This window comes from Lacerta agilis, chromosome 8 (assembly GCF_009819535.1).
Source record: "Lacerta agilis isolate rLacAgi1 chromosome 8, rLacAgi1.pri, whole genome shotgun sequence".
NCBI classification, from domain to species: Eukaryota; Metazoa; Chordata; class Lepidosauria; order Squamata; family Lacertidae; genus Lacerta; species Lacerta agilis.
The window spans coordinates 59830188-59856192 of NC_046319.1; the positions used below are offsets into that span (position 1 = coordinate 59830188).

The following is a 26005-nucleotide window of genomic DNA, read 5'->3' on the forward strand; positions in this document are numbered from 1 at the left end:
TAGGAACCAGTATTGCACTTCTCTATTCTACCTTCTGTGCTTGAAGATAACTTTGAGGCTGGATATTGTGCAGAGTCCCAGAGAACTTACTAGGTGACTAGCTTTTAAGTTCCAGCCTCAGGCAATGATGTTTGTGGTCAAACTACAAAATCCCTGACAGTGAAGGGGTTGGACACTGGATGAGCATTCATCCCTGGCCCATTAACTCCACCCTCTAATCCTTTTGCCATGTCCTAAATTAATCCCAAGGTAATGAAATTTATGTGTTTATGTATGTATATTTTAGTAGTAAAAAGGTATAACCAGCTTTCCCTCTGCATGAAGATGTCCAAACAGGCTACCTGGCCAACCTTTATTAAAATATCAAATAATATCAAGAGCAAAAAAAAAAAAGCAGCAATAAAACATCAAAAACTAGTAACGAACCAGACAGGCAGACTGAAATAAGCAAGAACATCGAAGCAGCAGAGAAGTCCAATGCTTGCTGAAGGAGGGGTGTTGAGGAAGAATCAAGGAACAACAGAAGGAGAAAGCTTAACCTTGGTTGGGGGTTCTCAGTTTCTGGTACCACGACAGAAAAGATCCCCCTGTCCTGTTGCCAATGAACCCATCAGGCCTCACCGTGGTCACGATTTTAGCCGCACCATGCAGCAATCTGCATTAAGGCCCTATCTGCACTCTACATTTAAAACACCACTTTAAACTGTCATGGCTTCCCCTAAAGAATCCTGAGAACTATAGTTCCTTAAGGTGCTGAGAATTTTTAAGAGACCTCTGTTCCTCTCACAGAGCTATAGTTTCCAGAGTGGTTTAAAAATCAATCCGTCTTCCCAGGTAACTCTGGGAACGAGGTTTGGTTGCACTATGAGGAAAGGGTGTTTGGGTGATCTGTGAGGGAAGGGGGTTGGGGCACAAAGAGTAAAGGGGGGAAAGTTGGCAAGGGATGGTGGGAAGGCAGGGTTGGCAAGCAATGCAAGCAGGGCCACAACCCCTAGTAAGATGAATAAAATCTTAAGAGCAAGCCTCTCAATTAGCTTGTTCAGTTTGGGAAGGTGAAATTCCGTTGATGGATGTTGTACCTACGTGGATGCTTGCTTGTTAATGAAAGATCTGTTCTAAATTACTACACTGAATCTGGAATTCCATGTTGAAGACAGCACATGGCACCACCAAGAATGAAATATATTGCTTGAAGATACTATGGATTATCTGAGGGCTCCATTCCCTTTATCTCCCTCATATGAGGTAGTTGAGAAATGAAAGAAGTTTGAGCACAGTGAGAAGGGACACATATTCCTTTATTTCTCTCTGTGCCTCCACAGCACTGCAAGTGCCCCTTTAATGCCACCCACTTCACCTGTCCCTTCCCCAATTCTTCTGCCTCTCCAACTTTCTTCCCCTCATTGCCAGAGTCCTAAGACCATCTCCCCCCACCCAATTCCTCCAAATGCCACAATTACCACAACCCAATTCCATCTTCCCCTGTTCCTCCTTTATCTTCCTGTCTCCTGGAGATGAAAGCTGTCTGTCACACACAGAGAGCCGCCTTCCCTCCCTTACACCCCAAGTAATTTAATACAGACACGAGCCCCCTCCTCTTCCCCTCACCCCTGCCTTTTGAACACTGGCAAACAGCCAACAAAAACAGTTTGATGATGGACTAGAGCAAATATAGTACAGAGAAAAATATAAACCCAATGTGGTACTCTTCTCTGAGGATGGTATTTTGTGTTTTTCTTCGTCGGCACACTGAGTTAATGTGAGTCCCCACATACAGTCTGAAGTGATGCAGCCCAGATGCAGGTTTACTACCATAGCTGCTGTTTACGAGAACCAGTCCTGTGTCAACTGAATCGGTATATATCATCTGTAAGTGTTTGACAACTCTTATCTCATTTTTTTTACAAGCCCTAATCTCATAGCTTCCTCTTATCACACAAGCACCGAAAGAAATCGAGCCAAAATGGCAGCAAGTCTTTGACACAAGAGAACCCAGAACTGCTGATTCATCAGCCGTTGCAGATTATTGATCACTGGTTATGCACACGTCCCTATTTTATTTGCAGGTGTGTATATTCTGCGGCTGTACTGAAGCATGCACAGGTATTTTAAGGGTCACAGGAAGCTGCCTTATACAGAGTCTGACCATTGGCCTATCAGGCTCAGTACTGTCTACACTGACTGGCAGCAGCTCCTCCGGGGTTTTTAGGCAGGAGCCTCTCCTAGCCCTACCTGAAGATGCCAGGGATTGGATCTGGGATCTTCTACACGCAGAACAGATGCTCTGCAACTGACTTACAGCCCTTCCTCGAGGCCCAGGTAAGCCTTTGCCAATCTGGTGCCCTCCAGATGATTTGGAGAACAATTCCCATCAGCTGTTGCTTGCACATTGGTGAACAGAGGGTAGCTCCAGACTTATTCATACATAGGGCCAACAAACAGAAATCAGTGGGCCTTACCCAATGGGGATGTTAAATGCCAAGCTTTATTCAGTTACATTTTGATTCACTGCCTTAAATTCTATAGACTGAGGAATAGCAGGGTGGTGTTACACGCACACACACACACACACACACACACACACACACACAGCGCTGTATTTTTGTCTGTTTTGATGCAAACTTTCTTGAGCATAATGCTCAAAGAAAGGCAGTGCATTAATAAACTTGACACTGACATACATAATCAGTGGAGTTGTTGGTGTTTAGCAACATGCGTGCCGCCCTTCCAACATCTCTTTGTTCTCCATTGATTTAACCTCAGGGCAAGGATGGTAGGAATGGGAGGATGCTCTCGTTTGATCTCAGAACTTGTGGCTAACATGTGGGAATGTTGACACATATTAGGAGATTCAGCAGACTGTTGGTGCTGGGCTCCTCTGCCAAGATAAAGGATTGCTCCTGTAGGAGTGTTGCCACATGGCTCAGTGAAGCAATCCGGATGTGTGGAGGTTTCCATTTAACTAACCATACATCCATCTGTCATTACAGCACAGTTGAATTAGATAATGAAGCAGATGTGGGTAGTAGGATGAGGCCTGGGCATGTTGTGGTCAGAATAAACATGCCTGATTAGGATGGCCACTTAAGCATCACTGAAAGAGAGGGCAAAAAAGGAAACCAATTGGCTTGATTTGAATATGCTAATTTATAAGCATAGATGCAAGAAATGGAAAAAATAGGGGGGATGGCTATAACTTAAATAGATGCATTGTATTTGTATGCATTGTATTTGTAACCTGCATTTCTCCCAGTGTGTGTGTGTGTGTGTGTGTGTGTGTATTTTCTCCCAGTGCATGTGTGTGTCTATATGTGTGTGTGTGTGTGTGTGTGTAACCCTAATAAAAACAGCACAGAAAACACTTAGAATCATATAACACCCCCAAAAAACAAAATTAAAACAGATATTAAAAGTGTGATTTTTGAAGGATAGCTATATTTTTGTTCTTGCATTGCTTTGGATGGTGCAAATTAGGTAGATTCAATCAAAACTCCCCCATCCCTACCTCAAGTGCAAAGGAAGACACTACCCCCTCTGCGGTGCTGTAGTTGTAGCAGATCCACATGTTTAAAACACATTCAATACACACTTGAAGCACATGGCTCCACCCTGCAAAGACTCCTGAGAACTCATGTGCTTTAAATGTGCATAGAATGTGCTTTGAATGGTGTGGATCTGCCTTAAGATTCAGCTGCTATTCCATATGATTTTTTGTATATGGAATTGGGCCAGCAGCACATAGCACACCCTTGACTTCAGGAAGTGAAATGTCTTGGGTCTGCTCTGAAAGCAAACCATGCATGCTCCAATCTCAGAATGCATTTTAGAAATTATCCCAGTCTGAGCAAAATTCAGAAGTAGTTCAAGGCAGCACAGAGCCAGGGGACAATAAAGGAATGGAACTGGTGAGGAGGGGTTGCTCTCATCCCTATTCCCAACCCTCCACCCCCTGGTTAAATAAATTGAAATGCAGTGAACCCTGAAAACAGCGTCCAAAACCAATTCCACCTCCTACTCCCCCCCCCTTTACAGTCTCTATTTGTGAATATTTATTTTACGTTGCATGGCCAAATAAATAAAATAAAAATCCAGTGAGGGGCCAAAGAAGAGAATGAAAATAAAGAAGAGAAATAAATTAGGAATAAGAATATTTTATGTACTGTATTAAGTCTCTTGGGTGCAATGAATCATCCAGCAATCCATCTAACAAAGAGGACTCCAGAAAGTCTAGGGAGAGAGACTGGAGACTCTGTGAAATATGGCAGAAATTGAACCAAAACGTGCATATAGAGGACAGATGGAGCATGAAGACTGGACTCAGTGTGTGACCCCACTGCAGATGTAAAAAATAACGCAAGAAATTAATGAAACCAGGAATATTTCTATTAGGGCTGCCAGCTTCAGAACCTACAAGGGTTCTCCTATACCACAGATAAGACACCTTTTTTTTCAACTGGAGGGCCACATTCCTTTCTCACCAATCTTCCAGGGACTGTATGCTATTAGTGGGCAGGGCCAAAAGCAAAAGTGGGTGGAGCAATTATTCAAACCATTTTATTAAACAAAACATATATAACAGTTGATTGCAGCAAAGCCCCTAAGCAGTTTACAAGAATTATTAACATTATCGATGAAACACAGTTGAAAACAATTGAAAACATTTCAAGACAATTAACATCAACAACAAAAGAGATTAAATCATATCAACATATAGGCATCTGGATAGGCTTGTGCAAACAGAAATGTTTTAAGCAGGTGCTGAAAGAGCACAAGGGGAGGTGCCTGCCTGAGGTCAGCAGGATGGGAGTTCCTCAGTGTAGGCTCTGCCACACTAAAAGATGGATATCTCACAAATGCGAAAGGAGTGTTTTGTGGCACTTGTCGTACCGCCAGTTTGCCAGATCGAAACGATTAAGTTGCCACCTATGGGATAAAGAAACGCCGCCAGTAAATTGGTCCCAATCTGATGAGGGTTTTGTATACCAATAGTAATTGACTACTTAATTATTGGTATACAGTTAATGTAAATGTTACCTTTGTGCAGTGGACTAGTTTCTACACACACTTCCTTTCTCTCCTCTGTTCAAGCAAGCCACAGCTGTTATCAGAGTACAATGACTCATTCCAGCCAGGTATGAATCCTTAGAGAAGAGGTATGGCCTGGGCAGAAATCCAAGGGCCAGGTAGAGAGGTCTGGAGGGCCACACTGGGCCCCTGGGTCTGAAGTTCCCAACTACTGTCCTATATTGCTGACCAGGTCTAGAGAATTTTTGGCCCTCCAGATGTGGCTGAGCTACAACGTCCACCAGCCCCAGCAAGCATGGCCAATGGCCGAGGGTGATGGGAGTTATAGCTCAGCAACCTCTGGAGGGCTACACTGAATGCTACTAGATGTGGCTTCGTACATCACAAAGCAGAGTGCTTGGACTTCTTTGCACTTATTTTGTACATGTGAAGAGACATTGTTTTTGGACTGCATTCAGAATACCCTCCAATATTTCACAGGTGAAAATAGGGACTTATCTGTAGTACCCCAATTCTCAAATGAAACAGCGTTCTCCAAGAGCCCCATCCCAACTTTTTCACAATGCTTTTGAATCTAGGGCTCCTCTAGGTGACCCGATTATTCAGTATTCATCCTGAGATGCTTGCACAAAGCTGACACAGAAGGTTAGATAATAAGCAGGTTTTACTGAGCATTTGTTGCGGTTTGTTTACAGGGTGTTTAAATGACAATGTGCTTTCATCCTGATTTTCTTGCAGGGTATCGACACATTTTCTTGTTAGCCATTTGTCCAGCCTATACTTTTCATGTACCCATCAGTTTCCAAACTGGAAGAAGTCCTTTAAAAAGAAGAAGCCAATTTGTTGTCCCACTGTGACAGAATACTTTAACCCACTTCAACTGCGCAAACCTAAATTTCCAGTATTGCACTCGAATTCCTCCCACAAAACATGGGCAGTGTGGCAGGACCCCTAATCTGCTTGTTTGATGCTCTATTAATTTACTTTGCAATAGTCTGTATCCAATCAGTTTTAAAAGTGGGAAGTTCTTTTGAGACCAAGTGTGGTGTAGTAGCAAAGCATGTTTTACCAAACAGTAGTGGACAAGTGTAGTACTAGGGTTGTGTGCAGCCCTTGGCCTAATTTTATGTGGCCTTTGGCTTCATTTCAAAATACATTTGCAAGCAATCATCAGTTCAGATAACTGGCAAGAGCAATATGTTGCTCCCTCAGCAGGCTGCTAGTGGGAGGGGAAGAGACAGAAACAAAGAGGGAGGGGGATGGCTCCATCCACAGACAGCAATGTAGCCCTTGACAGAAGGAAGGTTGCCCACCCCCATATCAGTATATGAGAGAGCTGGGTTCAAATCCTCCTTGAGCTCAAATCCTGAAACTCACTGGGGGACTTTGAGACAGTCATAATCTTTCAGCCTATTTTCCTACCTCACAGGATTGTTATGAAAGGAGGGGATACCTGAGCTCCTTGGAGGGAAGTGGAATTAAAATGTAGTTAATATTGTTGTCCTATAGTAGGATAACAACAGTGCGACTTCAGTTACTGATTCACATCTCTGCTTCTTTTTTTGTAAATACATACAGTATTTAATAGTTTGGCTCTGGTAAATACCAAAAGAAGAAATTCTGTGTGCTCCAGAATTTCCAGTGCTGGCACCAAAACAGGTTCTGGAAGAAGCTCGGGTATGGATCATGCCCAGTTTAGCTTTACATTTAAGAGACATTACAGAATCCTTAGCCCCCTCAGTTTTCACTGGGGGTGGGGTGGGGACTTCCTATGACATTGGACACAAACCCACATTTGTTTTTCATAAGTGGGTTACCAAATGGAGCAGTGCTTGCACAAAATCAATTATTATCAGCTAAACTGTCTGCCAGAGTGAAAAGGCAACTCTGTCCTTGCCAAGAGGTGGAAAAGGGTGTGCCGAACACTGGGCACGTTTTCATTCACAGTGATTATCTAGGATATCAGCAATCTTTGATTCTGGATCATATGCTGTGTAGAGAAAGGCTGTAGCTAATGATTTAGAGGAGACCAAAACCGGTTACAGAATCTGGGCCTGCGATGCCGTGTAATGGGGGCTGCCTTAGCTCATCGTTCCATGGAGGTATTTTATGGAAATGCTCCAAACTGTCCTTATTTTGAAGGTGTAGCATGCCCTTTTCCTGAAAAACAATCTATGGTTCCTGTTATGCTGTTAGTTTTGCCTTTTGTGGATGCGTGCTAACAGTTTAGCTATTGCCACTTTCTGGAGTTGTTCCTAGCACGAGAACTCAGGGGCATCCAATGACCTTGAATGTGGAAAGATTCAGGACAGGGAATAGAAAGTAATTCTTCACACAGCACAAAGTTGTTGTGAGGATAAAATGTAGATGGATGAAAAAGGGTGCAAAGTGGGGCTGCGGAATAGAAGAAAGAGGGGGCTCCAGAAATGGGGTTGGGAAGGTGCAAGGAGAGTTTAGTACTTGAATGGGGTGGGAAAGAAGATACAGCAACAGGTTAGGAGAGCAATGGAAGGGACCTCACCATTTCATCCAGGAACCATACCCTAGTTTTCATAGCCTTCACCACAAAGACCGCTACCACGTGGGAAATCCGTGGATCAGCGTCCACTAGCAAAAACTTTACTTGGTCCTCAGAGTTGACTATTGATTTGGGAATAGTTTGTAACATCACATCCCTGAAGGCCGAATAGATGGGACAATACAACATGTAATGTGTGAGATCCTCTTTGGTTCTCATATGACAAGGACATATACGCTGCTCTACCGGGATTTTTGCATATCTGCCTGACAGATAGGCCGTAGGAATAGTTTGAAAATGGGCCATGGTGATGGACTTTCGGCGGCGACGCCATTGCGGGTGGTCGTGGGTCGCTTCGGCTGCGAAGCGCCCAGTCCATCCCGGGGGTTAGGAGCCCCGCTACCGCAAAGCGGGGCTCCAGTTGGGGTGCGGGAAGAGCGTCCCGCACCCTGGGCTCCCCGGCTGTGCCCGTTGTGGCTCCGAACCCTTCCCTCGCCCCCCCCTGTAAAGGGGGAGTGGGGGTGAAGGGACGACGGAGCTGGGCCATAGGGGATATGCCCCAACCGGGATGTAAATGCGGCGACAGAGCCTGTGATGAGCGTCTAAGTTCTACCTTTGATGTATGGATTTAAAGAAACCCGGTGGTCGTGAGTATTTGATTGGATTAGATACTGTGCTTTTTGGACGATCCGGGGGGAAGGAGAAAGGCAGCCTGCCTCCCTCCCTTCGAGTGAAAGAAGTTAACCAATTTGAGCGACTGCTGCTACAGAACTGGTTACAAAGTATTTAAATTTTGATACATGAGACTGTTGAAATTTTCTTTTGGGAAGTAAACTAGCGGAAAATATCTCCGTTTAAAGCTGCGGCATTTGCGCTCCGGCTTAGGAAAATGGCGACGAACATAGAGACAGGAATAGTAATCTGACACCCACTCCCTCCCCCTCTACCATTATGCTGGGCTTCGTCTTTGAACTTGTTTTGAACTCTGGACTAACGGATGAACAAAGGCTCAATGCTTTGAGGCTGGAACTGCTTTATCGGAAAGTGAAAGTCTTGTGTGGGGGTTTGAAAAGAAATCTATTGCCCACAGAGGAGGCTTTTAAAATCTTTGATACTATGGAAGAAAGCCTTGCTAAGGAGCTGAGAGGGTTGTTGGAAGGATGGAGAGAAATGACAGGGCTACTCCGGGAAAAAAATTCGTTTTTTGGGGGTGGCAGCCCCAAGACGACGACAAGATTTGTTATATCCAGTCCCCGAGGTGTGAGCTCGGGGGCAAGGGACAAAGAATTAAGATATTTACAAGAAGAAAAGGAATGGTACAAAGAAACGGAGCAGCTGAAAGAAGATGAGATGGGTACCCTGAGGCTCGTTACAAGGAGTGTTCTGAACTGTGCCTGGATCTGTGGATATTTGGAAAAAGAAGACATTTGGAAGTTTGGTTCTGGCGTCACCAGGAGAAGGACAATGGACAGAGGGGGAGTGGGGTGAAGTATTAAGTAAAATCTAAAACAGTCTGTTATGGCATTTTGAAATCGGAGGGTGAACACTGTCAGCTATATTTAGTTTTATTTTTTGTTTGAATAAGAAAGGAGATATTTGAAGTTTCTATGTTATTAGCAGCAGTTTAAAGGACAGAGGAGATAGTGTAGATTTGACAAGAATGATTTATGAAGATTTATGATGATGTGTTATAAGTAAAGTCAATATAAGTCGATTGAGTTTATAGGCTAAGATGATCAAGATTAAGATGAATGTTTTATTCTATATATATAATTGAGTTTAATTTTTAAAAGAAGAGGTTAAAAAGTAGATTATGGGTATAAAATCGAAGGTGAAAAGGCAGGGGAAGTCAACTGTCAAGATTAAGAAAAAGAAATTTTTTATGAGATGCTTAAATAAGAAGGAAAATCCTGGCAATGTATGTATTTGATTTATAACTGTATTTGTTTTGTATGTGTATAAATGTAGGTGTGGTTATGGGTGTATGTTGTCATAAGTAAAAAATGTCAATAAATTCTTATTAAAAAAAAAATGAAAATGGGCCATGGTGAAAGCTCTCCGAAGGGTGAGATTGGTGATATTCGCCAAGTAATTGGCGCAGGTTTTGACTGTTTTCAGTCGGGGAAACCAGTGGGAGGACCCTGGGTTCTGTATTTTTGTGATGTCTAACAGGGCATCTCTCTCCAGGATCCATTCCCGAACTTTGTCCGGGCTCCACAGTTTGAGAGTATTAAACTCCGGTAGGGTGTATCTAACCAGGATCTCAGATAGGTTTTGACGCCAAGTGGTGTTCTTTTGAAGAGATACAAAGGCTTGTTTGGCCAATAATGTGTTTGAAGTGTTTGCAAGGTTGATGTAAAATCGTAGGAATCTTAAGTGGGCCCTGGCAGACACAGAGGGTAATACAACCTCACTTATCCCTTGTCTAGTGAAAAATAATATTCAAAAATGCATTATAAAAAATATGTTTTGCATATATGCATAATAGGCAAAATTGCATACTAAAATGTGTCTATTGGGAGAATTCCACACTAAAATGCTATTTAAGATTGGGAATATTAAATCAATGAACTTAAGATTCAGAAGCTGAGAAACTGAGATGGACAGATTTTCTCTTCCCTACCCAAGGCTCCCTTCAGCTTCCTGAGGAGCATATCCTTCACGTTATCTGCGAGAGAGAAAGCAGCATTCTGCTCCTCCAAGTTCCACAGAAACCCTGCCCACGCAAGACTCTACCAAGAACTTGACTTCACAGAAACCTCCTCACCACCTACACAGCCTCAGAACTTGCAGATGGTGCCTTGGAGACAGGCTACTCTTGCATGGCAACTTCCGGCAGCTGCTATCATTTTGAATGATGGATTGGTTGCAATCATGTGGGTCTCTTTGGCAGAGACACCTGCAGGCAGGTACGGCTGCTGTGAGGAAGTTGAGGCAGCAAGTGGAGCTCTTTGTCCAATTTCCCCCTGAGGAGAGGAGAGCACCTTAGAAGCTAGTGATGCTGGTGCTTGATCATACCAAGTGATGGAATGAGATGATGTGTTCCCTTGGGGGTTTTCTATGTCATATTATATAATAAGCAGCACCTTATCTGCCAGGGGGGAACAACAACAACAACAACAACAACAACAACAACAACAACAACAACAACAAAGCAGAGCCACTTAAGCTGAGGAATGTTCTTAGATCTTTCAGGGAAGCAGTGTGAACTCAAAGCAGTGTCTCCAGAGTTGATAAACTGGAGATGGCAACATAGGAATTTAGGAAGAACTTGCTGGATCTGGCCCATATAGTCCAGCTTCCTGTTCTCGTAGGGGCCAACCAAATGCCTTGTCATGAACTGGCAGTGCACAAGAACCAGAGCCAGAGGAGCCCCTGTCTCCAGGAGAGGCGTAGGAGCACAGCACAGCTCCCTAGCTGGCCAGGTGGGGCTTGCTAGCTCTGGGAGGAGGTTGTGATTCCTCAGCTGCAGTAGGTTCAGGACAGGTGAGGGTCCCATACCTCATCAAGCTCAGATGCTGCACTCAGCAGGCAAAGTACAAAAGGGCAGCAGAGCTGAGGTGCTGTGTCTGCTCAACTGCCCATGTTGGTGGGCCTCAGCTTGGATGCTCCAGGGTCTCTGTGGGACTGTGCTTCAGTCTGGACTTTGGACATGTGGATTGACCCTGGACTGGGGGCTGGACATACTGACTTGCTGCCAGGTAGGCCAGGGGTTCAGGACATGCCTCTTCTGGGAAACTCAAAGGCAGGATTCAGGCACAAAAGCACTCTTTTCTCCTGTTGTTTCCAGCAACTGGTGTTCAGAAGCATTACTGCCACCTGGTCTGGAAGCAGATCATTGCCACTGTGGCTAATAGGCACCAATAGCCCTCTTTCCTCCATGAATTTCTCTAATCCCCTTTTAAAAGGCATCTAGGTTGGTGGTTGTCAAGCTATCTGGTCCATGGGGTCACGAAGAGTCAGACATGACTAAACAACAAAAAATCTATAGCTATATCACTGTTACCCTATTCTTGGGAGTGTAATTTTAGACCGTTTTAAATATTGTACCTTAAATTGTTGTAACCCCCCCTGGGGGGGCCTTATGGTGAAGGGCTGGTAATAAACTGAAGCAAGAATTTGAAATCATAGTAATTATAACAACGCAGAACAATCATAAGAGTACACTGGCTAATAATGCGCTTAGGAGGGGCTGTAGCTCAGTGGCAGAGCGTCTCCTTTGCATGCAGAAGTGCATAGGTTCAACCCCCAACATCTCCAGGCAGGGCTGGAAGAGACTCCTGCCTAAATTCTGGAAGAGCTGCTGCCAGTCAGTGTAGACAATACTGAGCTCAACAGATGAATGGTTTGACTCGGTATAAGGCAGCTTTCTAGGTTTCATAACACTGAATTGGTAAGCTGGTAAATTTCTCAGGTGGTCGATGCTATGTGGTGGGTAGAAGAGATAAGGGGCTGAAGGATGAGGCTGTCTGTACCACACAACTGCCCTGCCCACCTGAGCTAGTCTGATGCCTTCCTATCACCAATGTTGAGGGTAGACTCAACTGCCAATCTAGTCAGCTTTGCCTCAGCAGCAAGATGGCTTGTGCCAGCGCTGCAGGTTGGCGCTGTCGCATATGCTATCCAATAGGCACCCATAACAATTGGTTGTCTCTTGGTTCAAGCCGAACCCCTTTGAAACCTGCAGAACAGTGACCCCTATCACTTCCCAAACTGGGCCCAGGACGAGAAAAAAATGTATGCACATTTTGAAGGCGGCATGGCACGATCAGACCACCTCTATTCCTCTTCTAATGACTTCTCTTCGCTAGGATAGGATAGGTGGTGTGATTTACTGTGCCATCAGAAAAGAAACCCAACTGTTTTGATGAAGCAAACATCAAACATGCAATGGGAAGGGAGAACGTTTCATCCCATGTTCTCCTTTTTATGGGCATAGCATCCAGGCATTGGGTAGTGTGTTAAGAACGTAATGGGAGCCCTGCTGGATGAAGCCAACGGCCCACCTAGTCATTCTCACAGTGACCAACCAGATGCCCCAATGCGAAGCCCCCAAAGTAGGACCTGAGTGGACCAGCCCTCTCCCCTCAACTGGGAATTCAGAGGCATGCACTGTTATTTCTGTCAACTGCATCAAGATATTAGGATGTGAATGGGCTTATTTTTTAACTGGAAAGCTTGAAATACTGTTGTTTTAATTGTACACTGGCCAATGAAAGTATTAATAGCAGCCTCTTTTGCGTTGAAATGGAGAACTGTGGAAGGGCAGGAGCTGCACTCGTATCCCCCAAGGCAGCATTGGGAGTCGGTAACCTGTCAGTTGCCAAGTATTCTCCCCCCTCCATTCCCCCCTCCTTTGGCAACGGTTAAGAGTATCATCAAAAGTATTAAGCAACAAAGAAAATAAACAAATGAGGGGGGGAAATATTATTTTGCAACAACATTGCCCATTCATGTATTGCGACCGATTCCTTCCCTCTGCCCCATATGTTTTTTTGTTACACTGAAAGGAGATGCAAACCCCGTTGGCTACTGTAACTCGTTCCTCTGGTTCTAGCGCAGGAAAGTGCTATCTAGACAGTGCAGACCTTTTGGAAATGAAGAGAAAATGGCAGATTATGGAGGGAGATGGGTGGGCATTGATGCAAGTCCTCTTGTGAACAAAAGCGGATTTAGAAGACCACTCTGGTTTTCGTTAGAGAGGGTGCACATGTTGTCGATTAATATAAAAAAGAATGTGGTGGTAGGTGGCAAGGAAGCCTTGAAACCCCACACTCTCTAGTCCAGCCTTCCCCCAACCAGGTGCTGTCTAGAAGTTCTGGACTTGCAAACCAGCCCATCAATCCTATCCAACTCCCATCAGCCCCAGTTAAAGGCCAACGGCGGGGATATACCAGGGATAAGGGGATCTCTTTTTGGTATGTGCAGAGACACAAGGGGTGGGTGAATCTGATCGCCATACATCTAATTTGGTGCACCTTCACTATTGCCCATGTCCCTGGCACCATTTCGTAAAACCATTCTCTTCTGCAATGGCTCCCCACCTTTGGAATGCTCTCAGAGAACTTTGCCAGGCTCAAAGTTCACCTGCTGGCTAAGAGTTGTTTTTTTTTAAAAAAAAAAAATACACCCAAGCATTTGAATATTTCAATTTGTCTCTTGCCTGCTCAAAACAGCTGCCTACTGTTTTTTGTGTGTGATTGCTGCTGATCATTTTATGGCCAGCAGTGTGTACTTGGGGGAATATGTCAGGTTCAGCTTCTCTGAGTTTCTTATTTTCCCCGTCTTCAGCTTAGTCCTCCACATTTCCATAGCAGTCGGTGAATTTTTAAAAAAGAAGTCCTAGTGAAAATTAACCAGCTTTTTAGTACCGATTTCTCTTAATATACACATTTGTATGCAGTTTTCTCCTAACAGAATGCATTTTGCATGTTGCTACCACTAATATATGTATTTATATGCACACTATACTTTAGTGCATGCATTTTGTACACATAACTTGGCTAGGGAACTAAATTGCAAAATTCTGAGAACTATGAATTTCAAAGGATGGCTGTGTTTTACTTCACGAATTGTTTCAGAAAGTGAAAATTTGCCTTTAAATAAAAACTGAATCAAATTTCTCCCCCATCCCTAACTTGGAGAGTTGTTTAATGCAACAATTTTTAGTTATTATTATTGTAATATGTTTTTTGAAGTTATGTTGAGACCTTTGGGTATGAAGAATCATATAAGTCGCATGTCCCCAACTCACCACAGGCCCCTGATTAGTAGTAGTAGTAGTAGCAGCAGCAGCAGTAATTTATATTAATAATGGTTATTTTTCAATTTGCACTGAAAAATCAGTTTAGCTTTGTCCACCCTGGGGTCTTTGGATGAAGGGTGGGATGCAAGTTTTAAACAAACAAACAAACAAACAAACAAAAACAAACAAACAAACAAACAAACACACGCAGATAAAAAAAAATACTTCTTTACACAGCACACACACCCACAGGAGGCAGTGATGGCCAACAACTCGGATTAAAAGATTAAATAAATTCATGGAGAATAAGGCAATCAATGGCTACTAGCCATGATGACTATCACCTGACTCCGCAGTTGGGGGGCAGTAATGCTTCTGAACACCAGTTGCTGGAAACTGCAGGAGGGGGAAGTGCTCTTGTCCTTGTGGTCTGCTGATGGGTTTCCCACAGGCATCTGGTTGGCCACTGTGAATAGGATACTTGACTAGTATCCAGTATCCTGGTCTGATCCAGCAGGCTCTAACCAACTCTCTTAGCTTTCAGGATGGCAGCTCCTGGTTTAAGCACTGCTAGGCCCCAGGAGGCCTTTAGAGCAGGCTTCCTCAACCTCGGCCCTCCAGATGTTTTGAGACTACAATTCCCATCATCCCTGACCACTGGTCCTGCTAGCTAGGGATCATGGGAGTTGTAGGCCAAAAACATCTGGAGGGCCAAGGTTGAGGAAGCCTACTTTAGAGGAATCCATACCTTTACCGAAAGTGTCAGAATGCATCATCCCAGAAACCACTCTCATTTTCTCCTTTCTGATAAGGATGGGTTGAGTTGTTCTTGCAGCCTGCCAGATCTTTCCTGCTCCTCCTCCTCACCCTTGTAGGAGCTTGCATCACCAACCCTTCCCAGAACCTTCTTCACAAGTGGCCGGTGGCTCACGTGCTTGGGTTCAAAACACAAACAAGCTCAGAAGGCCGTGTAACAGGCTGCACTTGATGACACCCGCTTTATGCCCATTGCTAACACACAGCCTCCCACGGCTGAAGCGAGTCTTAATTAAATTAATGTCAGCCAGGAAAATACTTTGAAATCCTCATATGAAAAGTGCTACAGAAAAAAAAAAAGAATGAGCTTGAGCTGGGAACAACTGTGCTTTGAAAAATCATTAACGTGCCCTTTTATTGCTCTTGGTGCTGCTGTTCCTTCCTTGGGCATTCAGCTGGGGCTGTTCTCTGTGAAGGAAAAGGCGTTTGCCTTCTTATTTTTAACAACTAATCTGCTTTAATGAATGCAACATTAACACAATTTTTCTTAATTTCTTGATGTAGAGTTAGGCTAAGGGCAATGTTGGGTGGCAAGCTCAGTGGGCATTGAACTTCCTGGCAAGGAATGCATCTTGGAAAGTGATGAAACAGCTTTTTTTTTAAAAAAAAGAAATCGTTCAGAAGTCAAAATGAACTGCGCCACTGCTCTACACGAAGAGCAGATCATGTGGTAACATGTGTTCCAGGACTGCACCACTTCAGACTCTTGGGGGGGGGCGGGGGAGGATGTACTGCATTTCTTAATTCTTTGTATCAACAAAAAATAGAAGTAAAAAAAAAACATATCTACGCGGATTTAAAAAACAGCTTCATGCCACAAATTCTAAAGTTTTGATTTCTAGGTCAAAAATAGTGCTTTTTATACAATAGAAGTGCTAGACTGTTCATATTCATCCGCTTTTAAAAATCCAATTGGGTATCATATCCCCCATAGTGAATCTCCTTTCTGAATTAGCCATATAGGTAATCCTAACCAACCAGGGACCCTGCAGCAAATCTGATGACATATATTATTACATAGCCAATCATATTTGACTATGTGGGGACAAATGAAGCCAATGCTTACTAAATTAGATGCTAAGGTGATCCTATCCAGTTAGAGATTACATAGTGAATGTGATATCACCATGAAGCTGTCCAGTCAATCATATTTGGCTATGTGATGATGTCACTGAGGGCTAGTGAAGTCAATTGAAAGTGAGTGCAAGTGAAGCCATTGTAACTGATCGGGTGAACTGTTTTGCAAGGTGCACCAAACTTAATCAAAACACGGGGGTGCGGGCGGCATGGCTAAAAAGGTGCACAAAAGTGGGTGAGCAGGTTTGTCTCAGCCTCAACAGTGCTTAGGAGTAGGGAGCTACTCTAATTTTCTGTGTGCATTGAGATGAGGCCCAGCACCTGCTTCTGGGAAGCTAGTATGTATGGTGTTTTTCAGGCTGATAGAACCAGACACCTGTTGCCTCTGTCGTCTCAGTTCATGGTTTGTCTTACTTGCTTAGCGTAGCATTCATCAGGCTCCTGAAAGCTGGCTTCATAGAGCCTGCTCTTGGAACAACTGTAGTGGCCACTTGGCCGGAGCCAAGCATTTCCTGCCTCTTGCAGATTGGCTGTGTTGTCAATGGATGCCCCAGTTCCTTGCCATCTTTACCACTAGCTTTGTGGAATTGACAAACAAGGATTTCAAGCTGGGATCCTTTCAAGGTCCCAGGATACACTGATGCAGCAGCAGTTAGATGTTGGGAAGAGTGGAAGGATGTCGTGTTTATGGGTGTGAGAAATTTGGTGGATTTGTGCATGCATGTTGTGTGTACAGGTATGCATACACTACTATGTGTTTTGTGCGTGGGAATCTGTCCATGCGTATCTGTGACAGACTGAGGAGGCAGTTGTGGGGTTACACATATACATACACAAGAGATTTCAAATTTACTTACATTTCTCTGCCGTTGTAAGAAAGGAAAGTACGGAACAGTCTTTCTTTTTTTAAAAAAAAGGTTCTGAAAACATTCCATCTGTAGGAATCAAAGGCCCATTGAAAACGACAAAAACCCTTACATTCAAGTTTTTAATGAAAACCAAACTTCATTCACCATGTTTTTCTTTGTGAGGATTTCCAAGGGAATACAACTGAACTGTGGGGCTGATTTAAGGAACTTGGTTAAAAATGTGTCGTCCTTACCCAATTGGGCTTTCAGTACATTTGTGTAACCCCCGCTCCTGTTTTCATGATCTTATGATCCTTGTATTTTTATATTCCTCCCCCCCCCACACAAAGCATTTGCACCAAGTACAGTTGGGATTTTAGTTGAAAATTAAGTTCAGCCCATGACTTGATTGGGAAAAACAAAATGGGTGTCTTAGATCAGCAGTGGGGAACCTGTCTCTTCAGTTGCTGTTGGACTCCAACTCTCATCAACCCCAGCCAATGGTCAGGGATGATGGGAATTGTAGGCCGACAACATCTGGAGGGCTACGTGCATCCCTGTGCCAGATCTCTCTCCTTACAATCAGCATGAAGCCAGGGCCGTCTTAGAGGGATTGGCCGCCATTGCGCGGCAATCCCTCGGCGCCCCCGGCGTGCCGCCTCTCTGCCCGCCTCCCTCCCGTGCTGGCTGCCCCTCGGGAGGGGGGGCGAGCGGGGGGTGAGGGGCGTGGCGCTGGAGCAACAGTTAGGGGTACTGTTTGCAGAACCTTTCCCCCCTTGAGACATTTCCCAGAGTGGTTTAACAATCAACCTCTCTTCCCATGGAACTCTGGGAATTGTAGTGACGAATAGGGGCTCCTAACAATTCTCAGCACCCTTAATGTGGTATTCGATACAGCAAACAATGAACCAAATGACATAGTTTTTGTCAGAATGGAAACAACTCTGCACATGCTCTTGCTCTCTCATCCTGCTTGCTGGTATCCCATGGGCATCAGGTTGGCCAGTGTGAGAACAGGATGCTAGACTAGATTGGTCATTGGCCTGATCCAGCAGGCTCTTGTTATATTCTTAAAGCAGCACCACAACACTTTAAAGAGTCACGAGTTTCCCCAAAGAAAGCAAAGTGTAGTTTGTTAAGCATACTGAAAGTTTATACTCCTTTAAATGTATAGTGCAGATAGGACTTGTCTGGTAGCATAGTGATGCATTTTCCAGTGTTTCTTTAGCCAAACAAGGAGCATTTCTTTGCTTTCTAGATTTAGACTTTTTGTGTGGGGTGTTGTTGTTGTTGTTTCTATGTAGGAACAAGGGGGCGGCGAATATCGTACATCTTGGGTGGTGTGAAGAGTCTGACTCACCTTATTTAAATCAAGTATCAAATCATCCTTCCATACATGTTTGGCTGCTCACAGCAGGAAACAAGACAGCACTGGGAAGTCCTAGTATACCTAGCACCAGAGCCGTAGCTAGGTGTTCTTGCGCCCCTGGCAGAACTGTCCAGATTGCGCCCCCTAGCCACAGACAAGTTAGTTCTTCTTTTCACCTCTCCTTCACCCCCCTCCACCCATTCAATTCACCCTCTATTTAAAACCATTTCTTATGAGGCAATAATCAATATTTATATTTATGGACATATTTCTAGCTGATTTTGTGGGGGCCCCCATCGCCTGTGCCCACAGAGATAGATAGATAGATAATACTTTATTCGGCTATAAGCCCACAAGGTAAAACAAATCAGTAAATAAAACAGCATTTTACATTCTAAAATATCAACTAAAATATTTCATCGCATAATCTCCTTCGCATTACTTACAATCTCTAGATGTACCGTATTATGGCCTTAAAGATAAAGATGGCGCATAGCGTTTACTAGATTTTTAATAGTCATGCAGCATTCCATGAAGTCTTTTATATGAAAGAACTGAAATCAGGAATCTGGCAACCTGAAATGTTCTATAAGAGTCAATGTCCTGGAGTAGATAAGCTAGATGCAATTCAGGTGGTTTAGCAACAATTTCCAGAATGATTGAACTCAGAATCCTTGATTGGGGAACAATGTATAAAGGGCAATTTAACAAGATATGGTAAAGGGATTCTATTGATTTGTTATCACATGCGCATAAAACAGAGGTTTTACCATTAGAAAATCTATTGCTCAGAACATTTGAGGGGAACACATTAAATCTGGCTCTAACAGATTGCCTGTGCCCCTGGTGGGGGCCCACCTCATCACCCCCTAGCTACGGCCCTGCCTTGCACATGCTCTGATTGTCTACCCAAAAAGTTTTAAAGTAGTGGGGGACATTCTCACCACCTATTCTGAGCAATGTAAGTTAGCTCCGCTATTGAAAACTTTGCAATCTTTCTCCCGCTCTCATAAAATGGCCATAGTTTCCCTCCCTGCTTTCATGGGGGCTGAAAGGCCCCTTGAAAATGGGAACTGGCACAACAGCAGCTACGTTATTAATAGCCAAGCACTGAAAAACGCAAGAGATGCCTACGATAAATAACTGGCAGATAAAGATGTTTGAATACATGGAATTTGCCGAGATGACTGGAAGGATCCGCGACCAGAAAGAGGAGAAGGTGAAAGAAGACTGGAAGAAATTTAGAGAGTATCTGAAGAAGTATTGTAATATATAATGTATCCTTATGGAAGTGCAAATAGGTTTCGGTAATATATATGATTTAATTTGAGATTTGAGAAGAGGAACCTGCTATAGGAGATAACTGGACAATGCAGCTCAGGGAGGGGAATTGAGGGAAGTCTCCACACAATGGAAAATAGCAATGTGATGGATTGTGGAATTTTTGTGTTTTGTTTGTATGTTGTGGTGTTTTTTAAAAAAGCAATAAATATTATTATTTTAAAAAAATGAAAATGGGAACTGGGGAGGGAAATTTGACTTGCTGTTATTTCCAGGCGTATCAGGATAGCCAGTGCAGAGCAAGGATTTACAGCCGGGGGGTGGGGTGCTGTTGTCCCACAGTCCAGAACTGACCCACCAAACATTTCTGTGTTTCCCACCAGACCTCTGCCTGGCTTCCTAGATGCAGCCACATGCATGGTGGCACCAGTGGCCGAAAACTGCAAGCAGAGCAGCAGCAGTAGCCACTCATCACCATCATGGGGCTGGACTGGATGAAGAGGCATATAAAGGACAAGACTCCCAGAACCACCACTGATATCAGTGTGGAGTTGCTGCTCTTAACTGCGTCATAAGAATTGGCACTTTAAGAACTTGTTCTGGAGCTTGCTTTTTCCTCTTCCCTCCCACTTCTTTTTCCTTGAGTGTCATGGCTTTTTAGAAGACAAGCCTGAGGGCAGAGACCACCCTAATACTATTTTTTTATTTTTAAGCACAATTTGAGAGCCTTTTTGTTTATAGGGTGGGGTATAAATGCCACACAAAACTAAATGTTATTTTTATGCATTCAAGAGGATTTCTATATGGTTACGTCATCAAAACCTCATAAGTGATTTACAAATCTGTTCTATCACTTTTTAAAAAGAGAGATTGATAATTTTGGCATCTCTAAAGTCTGTTATGATCTCCTCTCTCCCAGATTTTTTTTGATGAGCTTGTGAAGTTGTTGTGTAAGTTCAATTCATCCCACCTTGGACAGTTTGGAGCATTATCTTAAAGTACCTCCTTGAAACAATGAGATAAGACAGCCCCATCATCACAGGCCCAGATTCTGTAACCAGTTTTGGTCTCCTCTAAATCATTAGCTACGGCCTTTCTCTACAAAGCATATGATCCAGAATCAAAGATTGCTGATATCCTAGATAAAAATCGCTGTGAATGAAAATGTGCCCAGATCTCGGCACACCCTTTTCCACCTCTTGACAAAGACAGTGTTGCCTTTTCATTCCAACCGAAAGTTTAGCTGGGGGGAGGAATGATTTTGCGTAAGCATTGCTCCATTTGGTAACCCAGTTTTGAAAAACAAACGTGAGTTTGTGTCCAATGTCATAGGAAGTCCCCCCTGTAATGTTTTGTAAATGTAAGGCTAAACTGGGCATGATCTATACCTGAGCTTATTCCAGAATCTGTTTTTGGTGCCACCACTGGAAATTCTTGGAGCACACAGAATTTCTTCTTTTCTTCTTTTGGTATTTATCAGAGCCAAAGTATTAAATAAACAAGACTCCTGATGGCTTTGCTCACAAGGGTCATAGGAACGTGCAAGCCCACTCACCACCCAGTGAGAGGCTGCGCCTCTCAGTGCAAAATAGGACAGTAGGAAGATTCCTGAGTGTGCGTGCCATAGAAAGATTTGCTTTACTCCTTCCATTTTCGCTGAATAATTTCTTCGTTTCCTTGCTGCGGGGATAGCATAGTCAGGGTACTTGGTTGTCAGCGTTGCTCCTGTTTCAGAAGCCAAGAGTATCCAGTTCTACAGTAGGAACCCCATTGTACAGGCCTTGGATCACTTTCATGGTATTGCAGCAGGGCTGACAAAGTCCAAAATGAGACTGTAACATAGTTTCTGGATCTGGGACATGATCTTGTTAAACATGACGTGCTCATGGCGCCCATCTCTCTTGACTATGTGCATGGCGGTGGAGTTCTTCTCCTTCTCCTCTTGTCCATTCCTTCTCTGTGTAAGCACATGGGGAGGGGTTCCTAATTGATCCCCTCTTCTGGGAATGCTTAAGGATTGCTACCCCTTTTTTGTTCCAAAATAAGGGAAATGAGGGCTAGAGCTGGGAAATGCCTCTCACAAAGGCCACACAAGTTGTTAACCAGAAATGAATTCAGGGCTCACGACTCCTGCTGCTCGAAGGCTGTGTGTTTTGAGGAGGCCGAGAGGGAGGGAGAAAGGAATATATATTATTTTGGCTTTTTTTAGAGAGAGAGAGGGAGCACAGATCTTTTAGGAAGGAAAAGCGACCAAGAGCTGGTCTCTCTTCAACATGAACCTCATATACGTTTCACTGTCTCATTAACCAGACCCTTTGGAACAATTCGTTCTTTGAGGCTGGTTTCAAAAAAACACCCAACTTTACTTTACAGCCCATTCCATTTATGACCCAGGAATAAAATTACTGTATCAGTTTCATTACATACATTAAAGCCTGGGTGTTCCATGATCTTTCCCCCCTTTTCTTTTTCTTTTTTTAGGAGAGAAAAAGAGCCCCTGAAAGGTAAACAATAATCATTGCCAAGCTGGAGAGAGCAGAAGGGAGCAAGTAGGCCGCAGCCTCTTGAGGTAGGCGTTTAAATGAGCGTCACAAGTAACTGCAATCTAAAATGTGTGAATGATGTGGAGAAAGTACTAGCTTAAGACTCTGGATTTCCAGAGGACAGGTAATAGGGATGAGTGAATTTATCCATTTGGGTTTCTCTGGGCTTCTCATTTTCCCAGTCTTTAATTATTCACATTTTTACACCAGTTTGTGATCCCCCCCCCCTTTTAACTACTCATGAAAATTCACCAGCATTTTACAGTGAATTTCTCCTAAAAAACACATTTTCTTTCAGAGCAATTTCCCCCATATATTTATGTAAGTTATTTTCACTAATATAGGCAGAGTTTACCCTAAAATGGCACACACTATTTGACTTGCAAATGGCACTGCAAAATTTGGAGAAATGCAAATTCTGAAGGAGGGCTTTGTATTATTTTGGAAAGTACAAATTAAGTAGGTTCTCCTTCAAATGCAAACTGAATCAGTTTTCTCTTCCATTCCTTGCTGCTAACTTCTAGTTTCAAAACCACTGGTGGAGCAAGGATAAGGGGCCAAGATGGAATCTGGTCAATTCAATGTTGGGGAGAACCAGGACAGAATCTAGATTTTACATCTTACCTGATGGGACACATACTGGTTACATGTGACAGATCATAGTTTTACTGATGAAACTAGAAAAAAATACATGTTGGTTAGCAACCTTACCCAGGAATGAAGTTTACTTTCTTAAAATAAATAATAGTTGTTGAAGAATTTCCAGAATATGGCTGAAGATAGGCATTTTTGTTGTAAAAAGTGAGATTATTTAGTTATGAGCGTAGCTGTCTCACAAACCTATTTTTCAGCTTTGTATCAGCTAGGGAGAAATTCAATTCAGTTTGAATTTAAATGCAACCGTATCTAATTTTTCACTTTCTGAAACAATATGCAAGCTGAAACACAACCATCCTGCAAAATTTGCACTTTTAACTTTGCAATGCAGTTCTCCAGCCAAGGAACATATACAAAGATTAATATCCTAGGATGCAGTGTGCATAAACAATGCATTTATTGGTGAGAATAGCATGAAAAAATGCATTGTATTAGTAAAAATGGCTTTGGAAAATTATTTTGCGAAAATTTTGAAATTATATGTATTAATATATATTATTAAATTATATATATATTGGCCAAACCGCGGGAGGCAGTGAAAGATAGGCGTGCCTGGCGTGCTCTGGTCCATGGGGTCACGAAGAGTCGGACACTACTGAACGACTGAACAACAACAATATTAGGAGAAGATTGCACTAAATGCTCATGAATTTTCATGAGGATTTTTTGTTTGTTTGTGAATAATTTAAGATTGGAAAAACTAGAAACTAAAATGAGCAGATTTGCCCATCTCTAATACTAGCCCACAGGGCCCACTCAATACATTTTGGCACCTGAGGTAAACCACAGAATGTCGCTCTCCCTGTTAGTTTACTGAGATGGAGGTAATGTAGTTCAAAACAAGCCATCCTACCCTAGCATGCAAAATGACCACCTCTGCACTGTGCCTTGCAGTGTCGACACATCAACATACATACAGAGATAAATTGCATCCAATACCCAGTCTTGAGGTTAATTTTACAGAGACCCAGGGAAGGCAGCTAAGCCCTAAAATGGTTGCTGCTAATAATTTAATATTTGAAAAAGACATTGTTTCGCTCCTCAATTGCTACATCCAAAGGCCTGCATTTTTTTTGCATTGTTATTAAGAAAGCAAAGGAAATTGGCTATTTCATACCCTCCAACATTTCTCCGATGAAAATAGGGACACCCCATTCCATAATGATAAGCTTACTATTTACACCCTGCACATCTTACAGGGTTGCCCCAGTCACTCTGGGCGGCTTCCAACATATATAAAAACATAATAAAACTTTAAACATTAAAATAAACTTCCCTATACAGGATTGCCTTCGGACAGCTCGGGGGTCAGAAAACTCCATACCCTCCCACATTTCTGAAATGAAAATAGGGACGTCTTAAGGAAAAGCAGGATATTCCAGGATCTAATTGGAAACTGGGACTGCTTCTCTAAATCACCAGAGACATTCCTGGAAAATAGGGACACTTTGATGTTCTGCTATTTCTACCCATAATTTTAACATGAGGAAAAGTTAAGTTTAACAGGAATGACTCCTTTGTTTGGCAGCTGCATGGTTTTGTGATTTCCTCATTTGGGGGCAGAATCTGCCCAATCCATTTTTCAGCAAACAAGATCCAGGCACATAAAGTGTTGATAGCCCACGTGACTAATGGTACAAGCATTAACTTTTGCCATTTCAGTTATTGCAGTTTGGCCAGGTCTGCCTCCCTGCAAAGCTAGATCCTGCTCCAGACCTTTGCACTCAAACTATGCCTTTCAGAGAAGTGTGCTTAAGACTGTGGCATAACCTTCATCAGTTTTGCTGGAATCCAAGACACCCAATTGCAGGCAACTTGTCTTACTTCCTGAGTAAATGCAGTTTTTAAAAGACCTCCAAATGTACATCCAAGACACACAATACTACCCGCCTGCCCCGCCCCCACTGCAAGCACCTTGCCTTACTTCTGAGTAAATACACAACTTTTTAAGAACATCAAAATACCTGTACATCTCAGCATGGCAAAAAGTAGCTCTGTGTTGTTCCCAGCAGGAACAGCAGTAGCAGTGAACACAAAATGAATGGACGCCTGGGAAAAGAGCACCAATGAGAAGAGCCGGAAGGAGGAGGCAAACCAATCAGGTAAGCTGAACGCCGGACCGACCCTTGAAGAAGCTGTGGCTTGGCCTTTTGGCTCCTTTTGATCCAGGTGCTGCTCCTCTTTGGCTTCAAGCACTGTTGCCAGGGCCAGTGGAGGGCAGTTGCTGGAACAGGAATTTCAGGGCAGGCCAAAGGCATCCACCTTGGCACCAGTGCCATATTGGAGGTGGCAGCAGCGGCCACTTCACCCACAGACAATCAGATGGTGCAGCAGTAGGAACTGCCGCTCCTGGATCACTGCAGAATCCCACCGCCTGAGGCAATGGCCTCAGGTTGCGTCGTCACAACAGCAGCCCTGCCAGCCCATGTGTCATTGCTCCTCACAGGTTTCCTGGGAAGAGGGAATGACTATCAAACCAGGTAAGGCTGTTGTTTTGGTGTGCCCCATGACCAGCATTTAAGCAGACTTTAAGGACCTTCAGGTAGGTAGCCATGTCAGTCTGATGCAGTCAAAATATATATAAAATTGTCCAGCAGCACCTTAGAGACCAACTAAGTTTGTTCTTGGTATAAGCTTTCATGTGCATGTTGTACACTTCTTCAGATACCATGCACACGAGCTTATACCAAGAACAAACTTAGTTGGTCTCTAAGGTGCTACTGGGCAATTTTTTTTAATTTTTTAAAATATATTTAAGGACTTTCATGTATCTTGAGAGCACCAGCATTTGGAAACATTTCTGTCTAATTTTTTTTGAAAGAGAAATAAAGCAAGCAAGCAGAGACTTAGGTCTAATTGCATGCATTCCTTCCTAAAACTGGGAACTTGTAAATATAAAATAAAGTCGAACTAGAGCTCAGGGATTACTGAGCTGTGCAGTGCAGACACAATTAGAGACACATCAAGAGTACCTCCTCGAGTTTGCTGTCATTTGAGTGTAACACTGACACTACAAAGCTATGCAGAGACTTTTGGGTGGTTGTTCTGCCATTTTGGATTTTTCTTTTCTCTGGTGTTGCGTTTGAAACAAAGCACCTTCCAAAAAGCAACACATGATCTTTTCTA

The 26005-nt window shown here is 43.3% G+C and overlaps 1 long non-coding RNA gene across 1 annotated transcript; it reads left to right on the forward strand.

Annotated features, from left to right (window-relative positions):
- Window positions 1–1712: 1712 nt before the first annotated feature.
- LOC117052222 lies at window positions 1713–24954 on the forward strand. The gene is made up of 3 exons (XR_004427232.1): window positions 1713–1869; window positions 22161–22248; window positions 24889–24954. It is a non-coding gene; the product is annotated as an uncharacterized LOC117052222 (long non-coding RNA).
- Window positions 24955–26005: the final 1051 nt, after the last annotated feature.